This window comes from Cibotium barometz, chromosome 8, assembly GCF_041138505.1.
Source record: "Cibotium barometz isolate CiBa-2024 chromosome 8, ASM4113850v1, whole genome shotgun sequence".
NCBI classification, from domain to species: domain Eukaryota; kingdom Viridiplantae; phylum Streptophyta; class Polypodiopsida; order Cyatheales; family Cibotiaceae; genus Cibotium; species Cibotium barometz.
Window position 1 is genome coordinate 51,493,208 of NC_141053.1, and position 18,008 is coordinate 51,511,215.

General features: G+C 47.2%; 1 protein-coding gene across 1 annotated transcript in view; it reads left to right on the forward strand.

Moving 5' to 3' along the window:
* Positions 1-18,008, forward strand: part of LOC147636384 (putative ADP-ribosylation factor GTPase-activating protein AGD9) — an 89,789-nt gene that overhangs the window by 20,221 nt on the left and 51,560 nt on the right. The window lies entirely within an intron of this gene.

Sequence of the window (18,008 nt, forward strand, 5' to 3'; positions counted from 1 at the left end):
TTCGAGCGAGGAGGCAGTTGGCTTCACCGCGAAGGATACCCGGGAATGGATTCTTGACAGTGGTGCTTCCAGGCCAATGACTCCATCTCGTGACTTCTTTCTGGATCTTAAACGGCAGTCAGGTCGCATCTTTATTGGCGACAACTCCACTATTCCGATACATAGTGAGAGCCGGATGGAGATTATTCCCGATGGCAAGGGAGGCAAGCATGCTTCCCGTGTTCTTTATGTCCCTGCTCTGGGTTTTCATCCTCTGTCAGTGCATGAAGTATGCAAGACTGGCTTTCGGGTGGAATTTGAGGAGCATTCAGTTGCTCTACGGGTCCGTGAGACTGGCCAGGTTGTTTGGGAAGGCGGTGTGGAGAATGGTATCTACAAGCTCTCTGCACTCTTCTCGTTAACAGGTTCTCAGGTCGGAGATTTGTGGCACTTTCGTTTTGGCCACTTAAATGTGGATGCATTGAGGCGAGCTTTTCGAGACCAGATCGTGGTTGGCTTGCCAGATGTTGGTAGTAGGCAAGGGCGCTGCAGTTCTTGCATACGTGGTAAGCAGCACAGGGAATCCTTTCCGAAGCAGGCTTCGAGGCGGGCTTCGAAACCATTGGAGTTGATTCACACTGACCTGTGTGGACCTCAGCAGACACCATCTTTGGGAGGATCTCTCTACTTTATGCTGCTTGTTGATGATTGTACTAGATTCACGTGGGTCTACTTTCTTTCCCAGAAGGACCAAGCTTTTGCTCGGTTCAAGGATTGGCACGTGATGGTGGAGAAAGAGTTTGGATTTCAGGTCAAGACTCTCAGGGCTGATAAAGGAGGTGAATTCTCCTCGACTGTATTTCTCAGATTTTGTGCAGATCAAGGCATCAAAAGGGAACTGGCCAATACAGGATCGCCTTCGGAGAATGGAGTTGTTGAACGCAAGAACAGGATTGTGGTGGAGATGGCGAGGACCATGCTGGAGCATCGTGATCTTCCTCGTCCACTTTGGGGAGAGGCTGTGGCAATGACTGTCCATACCCTCAACCGATCTCCGACGACTTCAGTACCCCATATGACTCCATTTGAGGCATACTTTGGCAGGAAACCTGATGTCTCGCACTTCCGTGTCGTTGGGAGTGACGTGTATGTACATATTCCGAAGAAGTAGAGGGGGAAGCTTGACTCCAAGTCCCGCAAGCTTGTATTTGTGGGGTATAACTCTCTTTCCAAGGGATACAGGTTGTATGATTGAGACAGGAACGAGATTGTTGTCAGCCGGGATGTGGTCTTTGACGAGCATGTTCCAGTATCTACTGTCGAGGAGCTGCCACTTCTTGGAGATCGAGAGGAGTCTGACGATGATTCCCAGACCATTATTTCAATTGATCAACCTCAGTCAATACAGGAGGTTGAGCCCGCAGCTGGAGTTGAGCCCCCGCGACCACAGGAGGCTCCACGATCTGTTCGAGTACCTAGGTGGTTGTTAGACACCCTTCGGGAGTCAGGTGGCACGGAGCTACCCTTCGAGTGGACCACAGAGGACGGCCCTCGAAGATCACATAGAGTCCGAGATAAAAGCAACACAGCGGAGCTTCTTCAGGTGAACTATGCTTTGATGTCTCGTATTATGCGGGACAAAGAGCCCACTTCCGTAAAGGAAGCCCTTTCACAGGATACTTGGAGGAAAGCCATGTGGAACTTGATGCCATCGAGAAGAATAACACTTGGGAGTTGGTACCGAGGCCGTCGAAGCGGTCAGCATTGGTGTCAAATGGGTCTTCAAGACCAAATATGCGTCTGATGGGTTGGTGGACAAACACAAAGCCAGACTTGTGGCTAAAGGTTATTGTCACCAGCCTGGACATTTCCCAGTCTGAAAGGGGTCTGGTGGACTCCAGGATGTTTAAATATTTGGAAAGTACAAGCTTTGGGAATGGGAGATTATCCTAGAATACAAAGAACCATACTCCTAAAATTTAGGAGAGTTGCTATTTTTGGCCCGACTCCGATGGAAATTCTGTTCGCGTCATTACATCTGGAATTGAGCAGATACCAAGAGTTGGCAAAGTGCCTATGACAGAATGTCTACCAGTTGGGATATTTTTAGAGATAAAGTTTATGGAAGGACCCATCTCTTAGATTGGGACATGTGGCAAGGAGGTGGACCAAAGTGAGACAAGTGGCCTGACACTTGTTAGAAAGTGGATCAAAGTGAGACAAGTGGCCTCACACTTGTCACTTCAGCTATTGTGTGGCTCTCCACTTGTCATTGTAGCCTTCTCTTGCCGTTTTAGCTCATGGGAGGCCCAAATCTATAAATTGGAGCCCTCTCTTCATTAATAGAGGCTCTCTTGCTCCACACTAGTCTCTACCACCGTTACAGGTTGCTCTAATGATGGCTACTCTCTTTCTCTCTCACTTGAAGGCTGCCCATGAAGAATACCGGCTGTTGGGGACTGTTTTGGAGGCTTCCATCGCGAAGAAATACTGAAGGCAAGGGTATTTAATCATTTATTATGATTACTTGTTGTACCAGCATTTGTACTTGTTGTACAAGCTGTACCAGCCCTTGTACTGGCTGTACCAACTTCTGTACTTGCTATACCACCCATTGTACCGGCTGTACCAGCCACTGTACCTGCTGCACCAGCCCTTGTATTGGTTGTACCAGCTTTTGTACTTGCTGTACCACCCATTGTACTGGCTGTACCAGCTTCTGTACTTGTTGTACTTGCTGTACTTGCTATACCAGCCACCGTACCAGCTGTACCAGCCACTGTACCTGTTGTACCGGCTTAATGGAGAGTTGTACTTGCTGTACCCTCTCTATTGCATGAAGACCCGTGGTTTTTGGGGAAGAATCAGTACCCACACGGAGGTATATGGATTATATTGTTGGCTCAACATTTCTACAGCCTATGTTCCGGCTTGGTTGCCTCGTGTTGGGCTGTGTTATGGCATTTGTATATGGATAATCCGGCATCTCTCGTGGGGAGAGTAAGGCCCTCAAAGCTTGTACATGATATTATTCTCCTTGGGTAATAAAATACTCCAAGGGGGGGGGTCGGCCCATTCCGGCCTCTATGCGGTGTCACATGTGCAAGCTCCATTTTCAGCATTTGTGGATGTTTTGTCCAGCTTTATGTTTTATGCAAAGTGATGATGGATATGTGTTAAGGCTGTGGCCATGTTTAAATGTTTTAATATGCATTGATGGTATCAATAAGTGTGTCAAAGGCCCTAGTCCCCCGGGCACCCGCCGCGAGTTTCATTGGTTTCAGAGCATAGGCTTTCTTGGAAGCGGAGGCTTCCTTCTATCAATAAGGAAGAGAAAAGATCTCAAGTGGGGACCACACTTACCATCATTGCTGTTAAGCATGGCCAGCCACTTCATAGCTTATGAAGCAAGAGCATGAGCAATAGACAGCTTGTTGATCTAAAGATTTATGAATTCACAGAATTTTATCGTGGAAGTGTGAAGTTGGCTTTATGTGCACACGTTTAGCACTCTTTCCATATGGGTATTGTGGATTATATTATCAAGTTAACAGGCAAGCTATATGGAGATATATCTCGGGATATCTTAAGGATATGGTGACGAGATATTTCTTTTGGCTTCATGACCAACCTGGCAAAGAACAGCGAAGTATACTTTGAGTTTGCAAAGTTGGTGCTTTTGCTATTTAGTATGAAGTGTTTTTGATGTTCACTAACCCTTGTATAGCTATGCAAGGAGAAAGGTGGTGTTGTTTGCCTTGAGATGGTTTCAGGGAAACATTGTTTATGGCTCCCTTTATTGGGATGGATTATATCTATGGAGATTTCTTTCTTGGACGAGATTTATATAGATATTGGGCTTTACAAGCAATTTCTATAGACGAATCTGTCCGAGTTTATAGAGAAGAAATCTTTGGATATCTCATGGATATGATGCTTTTATGGATAAAGTCCACCTCTACTCCAAGGTGTGTGGTTAACACAGAGTATGTGGTAAGAGTTATGGTATACAAGGATTATGGTATACAGGTCTATGGATTCTTGGACTTCTTTTCTAGGAATTTGGATCCATCCTCAGGTTTATGGATTATGTTTATGACTCCCTTTTACTGGGATGGATTATTCTTTTTGGCTCCCTTTATTTGGGATGCATTGGACTTATGAAACTCATGGTTCACATACCCTGTGTAGTGTTCTCTTGTCCTACGTGCTCTCTTGAAGATTGTTTCTACCATGTGAGGGTGGAACAATAGAGAGCAGATGGAAGGGAACATGGGCACTTCAAAGGGTAGTGACAAGCACAACATACCCTGTGTAGTGTTCTCTTGTCCTACGTGCTCTCTTGAAGATTGTTACCATGTGTGGGTGGAACAATAGAGAGCAGATGGAAGGGAACATGGGCACTTGAGAGGGTAGTGTGAGTTGGTGGCCGAAATGCCTACAAACTATTGGTGGCCGAAATGCCTAAAAACTATGTGTAGCAGAAATGCTTATGGAACACCAGGTTATCTATGCCTGCGAGTGATTGTTTTATCTTGTTACTTGAGCCCACCTCTCATCCAAGATGTGTGGTCAGAGTACCAACACGGAGTGCAAGTGGTAAAGTGGACATGACGGGACTTAAGTCTATGCCAAGGGTCATGTGGACCGATGTCTTGTTGGCAGGAGACTTATTTTGTCTCGCCCATTTACTTGGGACATGGATTATGATATCTGGACTTATGGGACTGTTTTGTCTCGCCCATTTACTTGGGACATGGATTATGATATCTGGACTTATGGGACTGATTTGTCTCGCCCATTTACTTGGGACATGATTATGATATCTGGACTTATGGGACTGTTTTTTGTCTCGCCCATTTATCTTGGGACATGATTTTGATATTGGTATTATGGAGACTTATTTAGTCTCGCCCATTTCTTTGGGACATGGATTCTTCAGTTATATTGGATTTTTGAGACTCTCGTCTCGCCCAATCGATGGGACATGATTATATCTTGAATATATGGCTTGAAGCTTAAAGTTGCGGACAACTTTTAAGAAGCTGGGGAGGATGTCACCAGCCTGGACATTTCCCAGTCTGAAAGGGGTCTGGTGGACTCCAGGATGTTTAAATATTTGGAAAGTACAAGCTTTGGGAATGGGGGATTATCCTAGAATACAAAGAACCACACTCCTAAAATTTAGGAGAGTTGCTATTTTTGGCCCGACTCCGATGGAAATTCTGTTCGCGTCATTACATCTGGAATTGAGCAGATACCAAGAGTTGGCAAAGTGCCTATGACAGAATGTCTACCAGTTGGGATAGTTTTAGAGATAAAGTTTATGGAAGGACCCATCTCTTAGATTGGGACATGTGGCAAGGAGGTGGACCAAAGTGAGACAAGTGGCCTGACACTTGTTAGAAAGTGGATCAAAGTGAGACAAGTGGCCTCACACTTGTCACTTCAGCTATTGTGTGGCTCTCCACTTGTCATTGTAGCCTTCTCTTGCCATTTTAGCTCATGGGAGGCCCAAATCTATAAATTGGAGCCCTCTCTTCATTAATAGAGGCTCTCTTGCTCCACACTAGTCTCTACCACCGTTACAGGTTGCCCTAATGATGGCTACTCTCTTTCTCTCTCACTTGAAGGCTGTCCATGAAGAATACCGGCTGTTGGGGACTGTTTTGGAGGCTTCCATCGCGAAGAAATACTGAAGGCAAGGGTATTTAATCATTTATTATGATTACTTGTTGTACCAGCATTTGTACTTGTTGTACAAGCTGTACCAGCCCTTGTACTGGCTGTACCAGCTTCTGTACTTGCTATACCACCCATTGTACCGATTGTACCAGCTTCTGTACTTGTTGTACCTGTTGCACCAGCCACCGTACCGACTGTACCAGCCACTGTACCTGCTGCACTAGCCCTTGTATTGGCTGTACCAGCTTTTGTACTTGTTGTACCACCCATTGTACCGGCTGTACCAGCTTTTGTACTACTTGTACTTGCTGTACATGCTATACCAGCCACCGTACCAGCTGTACCAACCACTGTACCTGCTGTACCAGCTGAATGGAGAGTTGTACTTGCTGTACCCTCTCTATTGCATGAAGACCCGTGGTTTTTGGGGAAGAATCAGTACCCACACGGAGGTATATGGATTATATTGTTGGCTCAGCATTTCTACAGCCTATGTTCCGGCTTGGTTGCCTCGTGTTGGGCTGTGTTATGGCATTTGTATATGGATAATCCGGCATCTCTCGTGGGGAGAGTAAGGCCCTCAAAGCTTGTACATGATATTATTCTCCTTGGGTAATAAAATACTCCAAGGGGGGGGTCGGCCCATTCCGACCTCTATGCGGTGTCACACGTGCAAGCTCCATTTTCAGCATTTGTGGATGTTTTGTCCAGCTTTATGTTTTATGCAAAGTGATGATGGATATGTGTTAAGGCTGTGGCCATGTTTAAATGTTTTAATATGCATTGATGGTATCAACAAGTGTGTCAAAGGCCCTAGTCCCCCGGACACCCGCCGCGAGTTTCAGTTATGCTCAGCGGTTAGGCATCGACTATGAGGATACCTTTGCACCGACAGCACTGATGTCCACGATTCGGACCGTTCTTGCCCTTGCTTCTTCTCAGAGGTGGCCCGTGTATCAAATGGATGTAAAATTTGCGTTCCTTAATGGCGACCTGCAGGAGGAGGTGTATGTTGAGTAGCCTCCAGGCTTTATTGTTCCAGGATCTGAAGGGATGGTTTACAGGTTACGTAAGGCCTTGTATGGTCTTAAGCAGGCTCCTAGGGCTTGGAATCAGAAGATTGATTCCTTCTTTATTCGGACTGGATTTCAGAGATCGGTTGTAGATCCAAACCTGTATCTCTTTCGGGAACGCGGCATGGTCACGCTTATCATCCTTTATGTGGATGATCTCATCCTCATTGGTGGTCATGTGGAGCACATTAGAGTGACGAAGGCTGCCTTGTCACAGGAGTTTGAGATGACCGACTTAGGTTTACTCCACTTCTTTTTGGGATTGGAGATCTGGCATATCGAGAGGGTGTTTTTCGTCTCTCAGCAGCGGTATGTTCATGAGTTGCTTGAGGCCTTTGGGATGGAGAACTGTAAGCCTATTACTTCGCCGATGGACCTGAACACAAAGTTAACCGTTACTGATCCTTGTGAGCCAGTTGTGATGCCTCACAGTACCGGAAGTTGGTTGGTTCATTGATCTGGTTGCTGAACACCAGATTGGACTTGAGCTTCTCCGTGGGGCTGTTGAGCTCTTTTATGCAAACGCCATTGAAGACTCATTGGGACACAGGATTGCGGATCTTGCGGTATCTGTAGAGTACGAAGGATCTGGGACTCTTTTACACAGGAGGGGATGGAGTCAGGCTCCAAGGTTGGAGTGACTCAGATTGGGGAGGAGATCCAGACACAAGGAGATCTACTTCAGGATACAGTTTCACCCTCGGCTCAGGAGCCGCAAGAGGCAGCCAACTATTGCCCTTTCTTCGACAGAGGCAGAGTACCGGGCTGCTTGTGGTGTTGCTTGTGAGGTTGTATGGCTGCGGAGGCTGCTAGGCGAGATTGGGTTTCCACAGAGGGAGCCCACAGTCATCCAGTGCGATAACCAGAGTTGTATAGCTATTGCTCGGAACCCGGTCTTCCATGCCCGGACCAAGCATATAGAGATACAGTATCACTTTGTACGTGAGAAGATCTTGGCTGGTGACATCTTGCTACTTTATTGTTCGACGGAGGACAATGCGGCGGACCTCTTCACGAAGTCTCTACCTCAAGCTATGCTCAGGCGGCGGCACTCCAGCTCCCTTGGGTTGGTTTCACAGCCAGGAGCTGAGAGGGGGTGTTAGAAGTCATCTCCTGTCTACTTTTATACACCAGGGCCTTTGTTGTGGGTGTGCCCGCCCTTATGAGGTGTTTTATCATTTTTCCTCACTTCCCGTATTTTTTTCCCTATTTTTTTCCATTTTTCAGTGGTGTGGAGGGATGCCAGAAGTTGGCAGAAGACTCTGGTGGCTGGCCAACTACCCATTCTGCAGTCGTGTGGCTGGCCGACTGCCCAGACATCAGTCGTGGAGTATTTTACTGCTGGCCGACTGGATGTATGCAGTCGTGGACTTCTGTACTGCTGGCCCACTGCTGATGCAGTCGTGGAGTGCTTTTACAGCAGGCCGACTGCTCACATGGGGCATATAAATAGGCCCCATGCCCCCACCACTTTCTCATTCAGTCATTTGCGGGATCTTGTGTATAGAGAAGAGTTTACACACCTATCTCTCTGTGTTTCTTGTGCTGTCTATTTTCTGCATTCTACTTGCTCTTGTCTACCCAAGTTTGGTTATCATTTCCGTTGCATATTATGACAGGTACATCAAACATAAAGAACGTAAACCTAAACTAAAGACCAGGATGCACGAGAGACTACATCTTTGCAAGTGTATTTGTACATTATGATGATGGTCCTTTAAATGGGAGAGACCCCCCTTACAACGTGTGGTCATAGGTTGCCACCACATGTCACATGTCAAGATGAGGTGCCAAGTGTCACATGCATCCCGCACTTGGATGCCATGTGGACATATGGTCCCTTGTGAGCTCCAATCCGGGACGAGTCAACCAAGTTCCACTCTAAGCGTCCAAGTTCAGGTGTACAAGTCCCGTACGTGGTCTTGGTTAGGTGTGCAAGTCCCGCACATGAAGCAGTGCCAATCCGTACTGTGAGTCACCCTCTGGAATGATGACAGCTGTTTTGGGTATTCGGTTTATAGCCAGATGCTGGGCATTTGAGGAAGCGTATGGTTGCATTTAGGAATGCATGAAGAGCAAGCCCATAGGACTACCCATGCTGTCCTACTCTTGGGCTACGATTGGGGGCAGTCCATGGGCCATGGCATTGGCCCATAACAGCCCCAAATAGGGCTATTGCCCAGCTAGCCAGCCCAAGAAGGGGCCAGGCCTTGGTCGGCCAGCCCTAGATGGGCTAATGGTGTCATGTGCATCATAGATGCCATGGACATTTTCAGGGCTAAATCCAGAAGAGGCAGCCAGATAAAGAGTAGAACCAGGATGATAGAGCACAGAGCACCTTTGGCAGTGTAGACTGGAGACAGGCGTGGATCAGATGGCTGTCGGCTGCTCATGGACGTGGTTGGCTGAACCAGGGGACGGGCAGCAGCATGCGCATCATGAACAAGGAAAAGACCAGTCGGCTGCGTCAAAAGGAGCATTAAATGCATTTAGGACTGGCCGGACTGGCCGACCAGCAGTCGGCCAGTCTACCATTTGTCCAAGGGACATATAAAAGGAATCAAGTGCTCATCATTGAACTCATTCACTCCCTTATGGAGTGGGTCATCTATGTAGGACTGTTTTGGTGTATTCCACCTTTTCAAGAAGGCAGCCTAGGGCTGCAGACAAGTACCTTTTTGTACCATATGAATATTCTGAATTTCCAGCACTTCTCTCTCTCTCTCTCTCTCTCTCTACTCTCTCTCTATATCCGCATTTTGCATCAGATGTTTTCCAAGAGTGTTTAGGGCTGAAAGAAGACTCCCAGAGCTTCCGCGCGTTACATTGGTATCAGAGCATCGCTCAGCAAAGCTAAGCACTGATTCAGTCCCAGATGATGGTGTACAGGTCCAAGGTACAGGAAGGATTGAAAGCCCAAGGCAAGGAACACAGATCGGGAAGAACTCCGAGGAGGTTTGTTGGTGGTGTTCCACAGTGCCAGAGGGGATGGCAGTCCTATGAGCCAGATAGGTTCTCGGGCAACGGTCCCAAGGGAGGTTTATCCTCCAAGGGTGATGTGAGTGCCAGACTCGTTTCTCAGGAAAGAAGACCAAGACGGTGTTCAGAGTCAGGGCAGGAATGGATTGTGGACTAGAGGAAAACAGATGCATAGATCTTCGTCAGAGACAGAGTGGTTTGGAGAACAGGCCGGGTTTTCAGAGAAAAAGGGTTGCCAGGGATGGATGATGACAGAGGGACTTCGGGAAAAGATAGGGATGATGACAGTCATCCAAGAGCAGGTTGGATTCCCGTCATCAAGTTTAGCAGAGGGGGATGTCATGTGCATCATAGATGCCATGGACATTTTCAGGGCTAAATCCAGAAGAGGCAGCCAGATAAAGAGTAGAACCAGGATGATAGAGCACAGAGCACCTTTGGCAGTGTAGACTGGAGACAGGCGTGGATCAGATGGCTGTCGGCTACTCATGGACGTGGTCGGCTGAACCAGGGGACAGGGGCAGCAGCATGCGCATCATGAACAAGGAAAAGACCAGTTGCGGCTGTGTTAAAAGGAGCATTAAATGCATTTAGGACTGGCCGACCAGCAGTCGGCCAGTCTACCATTTGTCCAAGGGACATATAAAAGGAATCAAGTGCTCATCATTGAACTCATTCACTCCCTTATGGAGTGGGTCATCTATCTAGGACTGTTTTGGTGTATTCCACCTTTTCAAGAAGGCAGCCTAGGGCTGCAGACAAGTACCTTTTTGTACCATATGAATATACTGAATTTCCAGCACTTCTCTCTCTCTCTCTCTCTCTACTCTCTCTCTATATCTGCGTTTTGCATCAGATGTTTTCCAAGAGTGTTTAGGGCTGAAAGAAGACTCCCAGAGCTTCCGCGCGTTACAAATGGTTCTGTCTGCCAGCCCTTAAAGGCTGCACAGCCAGGCAGCCAGGGTCAGCCCAGCAGGCGGCCAGGCCATGGGCAGCAGAAAGAGCAAGGCGGCCAGCATAATAGGAAAAGCGCCCAATATATGCTGACTTAACAAGTCGTGGGGATTAAATAAACAGGCTGACAGCCTTCTAGAACCCACCGACCAGCATCTAGGAATACTATATAAGCATTGGCTTAGTCAAGAGTTAAATCATCTCATAATTCACAAAGTGCTGCGGCCAGGACAGCCAAAGGGAGCATAACGCAAAGTTGAACTTGAAGTTCAAGAACCAGGTCATCTTCAGGCTGAAGGTTTACAGCCAAGGAAAGATCTCCAGAAGTCAGTCTTTTTCTCATCATTCAATAAAGCAAATACATAATCCTTGGTGGGGGCCTTGCAGAGGGTTTTTGGCACCCTTGATTCTTCTCCTCTCTCTCTCTCTCTCTCTCTCTCTCTCTCTCTCTCTCTCGTGCCCGCTTCGCTCTGCGCCCCCATCTCTCTCTCTCTCTCTCTCTCTCTCTCTCGCTGTTCCCCTTTTTGCCCCTGCCCGCCTGTTCGTCTCTGCTCGCCCCCCTTCGCTTTTGCGCCGCCCTGCTCGGCCCGTTCGCTCTCTCTCTCCCCCCTGCTCGGCCCGTTCGCTCTCTCTCTCTCTCTCTCTCTCTCTCTCTCTCTCTCGTGCCCGCTTCGCTCTGCGTCCCCATCTCTCTCTCTCTCTCTCTCTCTCGCTGTTCCCCTTTTCGCCCCTGCCCGCCTGTTCGTCTCTGCTCGCCCCCCTTTCGCATTTCGCTCTTCGTCCGTATCTGCTCGCCCCCCTTCGCTTCTGCGCCGCCCTGCTCGGCCCGTTCACCTTGTCGCCCCCCCCCCCCAGTTTCAGTCTCTGTGCCCCCCTTTCCCCACCCACCCTTGCTCAGGCCCCCAAGGCAGCAACATAACTCTCCCTTGAACCTGTAGCTGAGCATCTTGTAGGTCGCATTTTCTGAGTCTCCCCCAAAGATGTACTTACAGCACAACTGAGCAAAGTAGTCCCCTTTGTGGACTTAGGAGACCCTATCTCTATTATAGTAAAGGGTACACAGGCAAAAGTCTTCTATATGGACAACAATGAGAAAATAGCAGTGATGAAACAAACAAGGTCTCTCCAAGGGACAAAGGTATGGATAGCTGATGAACTCACCCCGCTACAACTCAAGAACAGATCGGCAGAGCTGAATAAAGTTAAAGAAGCAAGAAAGAATGGCAAATGGGCAATATACAGAGGAGGACAAGCAATCATTAAAGAATTCCGTACCCCACCCCCCTCAAGAGCAAATCCATCCATGGATGAAATATAGCTATTTTTATTTTGAACCTCAATTTCGAACTAGATGCAATAGAACCCATTGTAATTTAAACTCTTAAGAGTCTTAAGAGTTCATTTTGAGTTATTTTTTTTTTCAGTTTTATGCCTCTTTGGCATCGATACCCAGAGTGGAATGTAAATGGATGTACTTGATCTGTCCCATAGGTCGGATTCGGCCTCCCGTGGACGTTAATATAACTGTCTTTCTTTCTTTCTTTCTCTCTCTCTCTCTGTCTCGCACTCTTACTTGTGCTACATTGTGCAATTGTCAGGAACCAAGGTGCTGAATATTCGTTATCTAAAGTATAATCCTGCATGTAAGCTTCCGCATGTTACAGTGGTATGAGAGCTTTGCCTTTTGGTTAAGAGATTCAGCCAAGAAAAAAAGAAGATTTCTTGCCCCCCCCCCCCCCCCGCTTGTGTGGTTGGTTCTCAGACACCGGTTGCACTCCCATTCCGGTGTGACAATTGTCCCTTGATTTCTAGCCTCAAGAAGCGATTGGAAATATCTCCCACACACAGAGTGGATGGTATTGTCGTGGTCAAGGAAAAACTTGACCACTCTCACTATGGCGAATTCTGACGATGAGAGAACAGTCGATCCTAGTAGAAACTCTTTCTTTGACAGCAACTGCTTCCAAAAGCGAGGTCATTAGTGATGATATGAATGCCATGTTCTGAGAATTTATGCACCTCATAGTGCAACAAGGGAAACATTTGTAGGCATGTATTGCTTCTATAAAGGCCTTGGAGAAACGGATACCTCTTCAAGAATCCTTGACACCCGCCCCCCTCCCTCTCTTCCGCCAGTCGTCACCGAGATCCCTTCCTAGACCCCTTCCCAGATCCATGCTTCGGTTATCGAACACAGGTGGCAGCTCGAGCTGCCGCACTAGAGGACCAACGCCGACATGTGGAGCATGTGCGATACCTTGCAGTTCTCGACGCAAGCACAATACTGGTGACTTCTTGGACTCATCTTGAGGAGAATGGTAAACTCGATCCCACAACGCTTTATTCTTGGATTCATCAGTTTGAAGCCTACTTTGCTATTGGCAGGTTGTCAAACATGAGACATCGAAGCGGAAGCCATCTCAGGGTGGACTCATTGGGCCCATGGTCAATTCCAATTATGGAGTGGTTGCCTACATTTGGGACCAATTTTTCAATGATCTCAAGAAGCGGTTTCTATCATCTCATTATCTTCAGCGGCTCGAGGGCGAGTATTGGGGATTGCCCTAGAACGCACTACTTGTCCTTCAATTTGCAAATAAAGTCACTCACGTGGCTTTACAGTTGCAGAAATTGGATACAGATAAAGGAGGTCAATTCCTCTATGGTTTGGACACTTTAATCCAGTGGGATGTGTGTATGTTTGAACCATAGACTTTTGATCGGGCACTTTTGCTTGCCCAGAGTGCCAAGATGAAGTATAACAATGGAAATCCAAAGACTTCCTAGCCCGGAGTAGCCAAGGCAGCCACTGCCTCTGGCAAGGGCCATAACTCTGGCTTTATGAACTCAAACAATGGACTTTGCCTTACTCAAGACCAGATTGCTGTGGCCGACAAGATATGTGGGAAAATTCGTCCTAAAGAGCAGGAATAATATAAGGAGGATGGCGGTGTTTCTTTTGTCATATAAAAGGACACACTTCTAAGGTTTGCCCTAAGAAGACTCCTTCTCAGACTACCACCCTTGCTTGGATAGCTGCTGTGGTGAGCCAGCCTACCACACTGACCCCCCTGGTTGTTGCTAGTTCTCCAGTTCCCACACCTTCGGTTTGTGCCATTGTCAGTCGGGAGCTTGAAGATAGGCTGAAGGGCAACCATGATCCGGAGTATGAGCGAAACGAATTGCTCAAGACTTTTGGCTATATAGGTGGCCAGAGAGTCGTTGTCTTGTTTGACAACGACAATACAGAGGACATGAAGCATTGGAAACATTTTCTTCATGGGTGTGACTTTGAGGTTCGCACAGATCTCTAGGCTTTGGGTTGGCTTTAGACAATGCCAATTGCAAATTGAAGTGACCGTCAACATTGTTGGAGCTAGATTGTCCAATAGTTTGGTGGACTGATCGAGTACCTTCCAAGCAAAGTCACCCCAGTGGGGATGCCTTGAGTAAGAAAGAAATCGTGTCCCACATCCAATCCACACGGATGGAATTTGCTGGTACAGAATTAGATGAAATGAAGCACAAGTCCATGGAATTCGGTACTCATATGTGGGGACATGCATTGAACGCCACAAGACCATGTCATTTTTTGATACGTGATGGTTGGCTTTTCTACAAGGGTCGACTTTGTCTGTTAAAACAATTCTAGGGGAAACTCTTCTCCACGATGCCCGTGATGCCATTATTGGTGGTCATAGGGGCATGAACTTAACTTTGGTTTTATTGGCCAAGAATGAGGCGAGACGTGTTCACTCATGTGCAGCAATGCTTGGTTTGTCAAAAAGTGAAAGCTCCTCATGGGAAGAAGATAGGGTTGTTACATCCTTTACCCATTCTCGAAGGATCTTTTCAAGATATCTCGATGGATTTTGTGATGAACTTGCCTCCCAGTCCGGGTAAGCATAATACGTAGTGTTTGACGATTGTTGATCGTTTTAGCAAATTTGTTATGCTTATTCCTTGTAGAGCTAATGTGAATGTTGAAGATGTTGCTAGGTTGTTTGTCAGGCATTGGTGCCCCATAGGTGGCATAACCTAGGACCATTGTGTCCAATCGAGATGCCAAGTTAATTTCTGAAGGGCATTATTGAAGGAGATAGCACAGGCGGAAGCATAAACAGTAAACATATGAGAGAGTGCAAAGTAGAATGAGAGAGTTGGACAAGATCACCTTTTATAACAGCAGTAAAGCTTTACAATGGCAGTGGCCAACAATTGAGTGTTGAACTATGTGCAAGGGAAGTGGATGAAGGAGTGAATAATGGGGAACTCCTTATATAGTGCATGAGTGAGTTCACTGACTGCTCACAGGACAAATAAACAGGAGAAATACAATAAAATAGCAGATAAATGGTAAAGCCCCAGAACACAAAGATGCACAATTCTAACACCCTCTCTGCAGTTCATAGTGTGCAAGAGTCGGAAGAAGATAAGTTGATGAAGATGCAACCAAGGACCCTCCAGCACCGCGAATACTGGAATCACCTCGGAGAGAGCATCCACCAACCTGTTTCCTCGAAATAAGATGCCACCACGAACAGCAAGGAACTTTGCTTGGCCACGTGTCATGTGCAAGTTTGCCCATGGACATATCTAGAAGCTAATCCAGAAGGGGCAGCCAGAAAAGATGACTAGAAACCAGAATTTTGGAGCATGAGGTGCAGTAGAGGCCAAGGTTGGACTTGGAAGACTTTGAAGGACCTGTCGGCTGCATGGTATAGGTCGTGGATGCGCTTTATGGAGAAAACTGCCAGTCCGCTGGCCGACCAGCAGTCGGCCAGCTCTTCTATTGTTCAAGAGGCCTATAAATAGGCAATAGTGCTCAAGGATAGATCATTCAACTCCTTTTGAGTTGGGTCCAACATTAGGATAATTTTGGGTGTATTCCACCTTTTATGAAAGGCAGCCTATGGCTGTAGATCTAGAGTACCTTTTTGTACTATATGAATATACTGAATTTCCAGCTCTCTCTCTCTCTCTCTCTCTCTCTCTCTCTCTCCTCTTCCTTCTATTTGCGTTTTTGCATCAGCATGTTCTAGGTGGTGTTTAGGGCTGAAAGAAGACTATCAGAGCTTCCGCGTGTTACACCACAAATTCCTACACAAGTGTGCAGTGAACTCCAAAAATAGATGATGAGTTGTTGGACACACTGCGCCCATAATCCCCAAAAGTGGACGGAACACATCACGTCCCAAAAGTCTCGAACAATGAACTTGGAACAGATCTAGTTCATAATCTCTGCTGTACGAAAGATAACCATGTCTTGCCAGATGTCTAATGCTTGGAACTCCGAATCACGGTCCCCATGCACCCGTAATCTCCTGCCCACAAGCCTCTTTTGGCTGGAAGCACATGGGGGGAAACTAGTATGTGTACTAGAGAAGCACACTATCTGGGGCCTCCTGAGACGGAAGCGCCCTAGGAGCCCTAGAAGTGGTACTAGAATCTGTATCACTATCCTGTGTCATATTTTTGCCTTTTCTCTGAGATGAAGCCTTGCGCTTGGTCGTGTGCTTCTTGGACAAACAATCCATGGACAGATGTCCTCTTTTCTTGCCAGAGAAATGACGACTCCGACCTTTCTTTTGAACTGAGGAAAGTGCTTGGTCAGAATTGTTGATTGACACCTTCAACTTACCCTGTGAGATGAGAACGGACTCCTCCTCCAAAAGTAGGGAGCTAAGATCATCAAAATCCAACTAAGTGGAAGTGACCTGGCACCGCATAGATCGAGAAATAACATCATAGTCCGAAGGAAGCTTAGTGAGGATAAGAGCAGCCAGTTGAGAAGAGGACAAAGCAACACCCATAGCCAGTAATTGGTCGTGAATAACCTTGGCTGTAACACACGGAAGCTCTGAGAGTCTTCTTTCAGCCCTAAACACTCCTGGCAACATGCTGATGCAAAACGCAGATATAGAGAGAGAGAGTAGAGAGAGAGAGATGTGCTGGAAATTTAGTATATTGCTATAGTACAAAAAGGTACTCTTACACACAGCCCTAGGTTGCCTTGAAATAAAAGGTGAATAACACCCAAAACTGTCTCCCTATGGGACTCCTACTGACCCAAACCCCTAGAGGGTTGAATGAATCTTTCAAGGAGCCTCTTGTGCTATTTATAGTTCTTTTGACTTTATGGAGAACTGGCCGACTGCTGGTCGGCCAGTTGATTGGACAAATAAATCATGTTTTGATGCGCTTGTAGTCCCTTTGCCATATCCTGATGCGTTTCAGCCGCCATGCTCGCTGGTATAGCCGACAGAGCCTGTGTCCAGCCAACAGTACCCCCTTTCTAGGCAGCCGACAGCATCCTCTTCTTGTTTTCCCCAAGCCTTGCTCCACACTGCCCAAAGCACCTGTGCTCCAATCTCTGATCCTATCTAGTTCATAGTCTTTATCTGGCTGCCTCTTCTGGATCAGCGTCTGAAGATTGTCCATGGCATTGATCATGCACATGACATTGGCCTTCATGAGAAAAGACTGCATGGAATTGCCTTCAGGAAATAACAAGCCGTAGAGCTGCCCCTGCAAGGTAACTGTCCTCATCGATGAATCTCGTGCAAAGAGATCCTCCAATTTTGACCATACTTGATGGGCACCGGTGAGAGTTTGCACTGTCGGTGAGACCTCTTCGGTGATGGTCCGCACAAGCATAGAATGCGCCTTCGAGTCCTGATTCTCCGAGTCTTGTAATTCCATAGCAAATTCATCCTCTTGATCCTGAGTCCACTGCCTAGAGTTTTGAGAATGTTTGGGCTTCCTTTCGGTGCCCTGAACAATGTCCCACAAACCCTTGTGGATGAACTAGATCCGCATCTGAAGCTTCCAATGAGCGTAGTTGGGTCCTTTCAACTTGTCATCCTTGTTCGTATAGGAGGGAGCCATATCCACAGCAACATAGAACAAACCTCAGCTCTCAAACACTTCTCTCAAGTGCTTTCCAACGAAGCGAGGCACCAGGAACAATCAGCCCCCTCTCAAACCGTAGAGAGGAGGCGGGTCAGCTGCAAAACAGTCCAAGATCCACCGGGAACCTCCTACCGGAAGGGCAGGGACTCGTGGAGGAAGAAGACAATGTAGGGCCACTTGTCTGGCAGCACCACACACAAAGAACTCACCTGGTGCAGAAAACACAGCCACAACTCCACCTTTGGCCTCTGTAGAAGAAAACGCAGCCAAGTGAACTGGCCGGCTTGGCTCCGTAGGAGAAAACACAGCCACCAAAACTGGCCGGCAGCAAACAGCCGGCTGGCTGGACCTGAAAATGCAGCACAGTTGGGAAACTCAGCCACTTGTTGTCACAGATCTACAGCCGGGAGAGAGATGGAGAAAAAC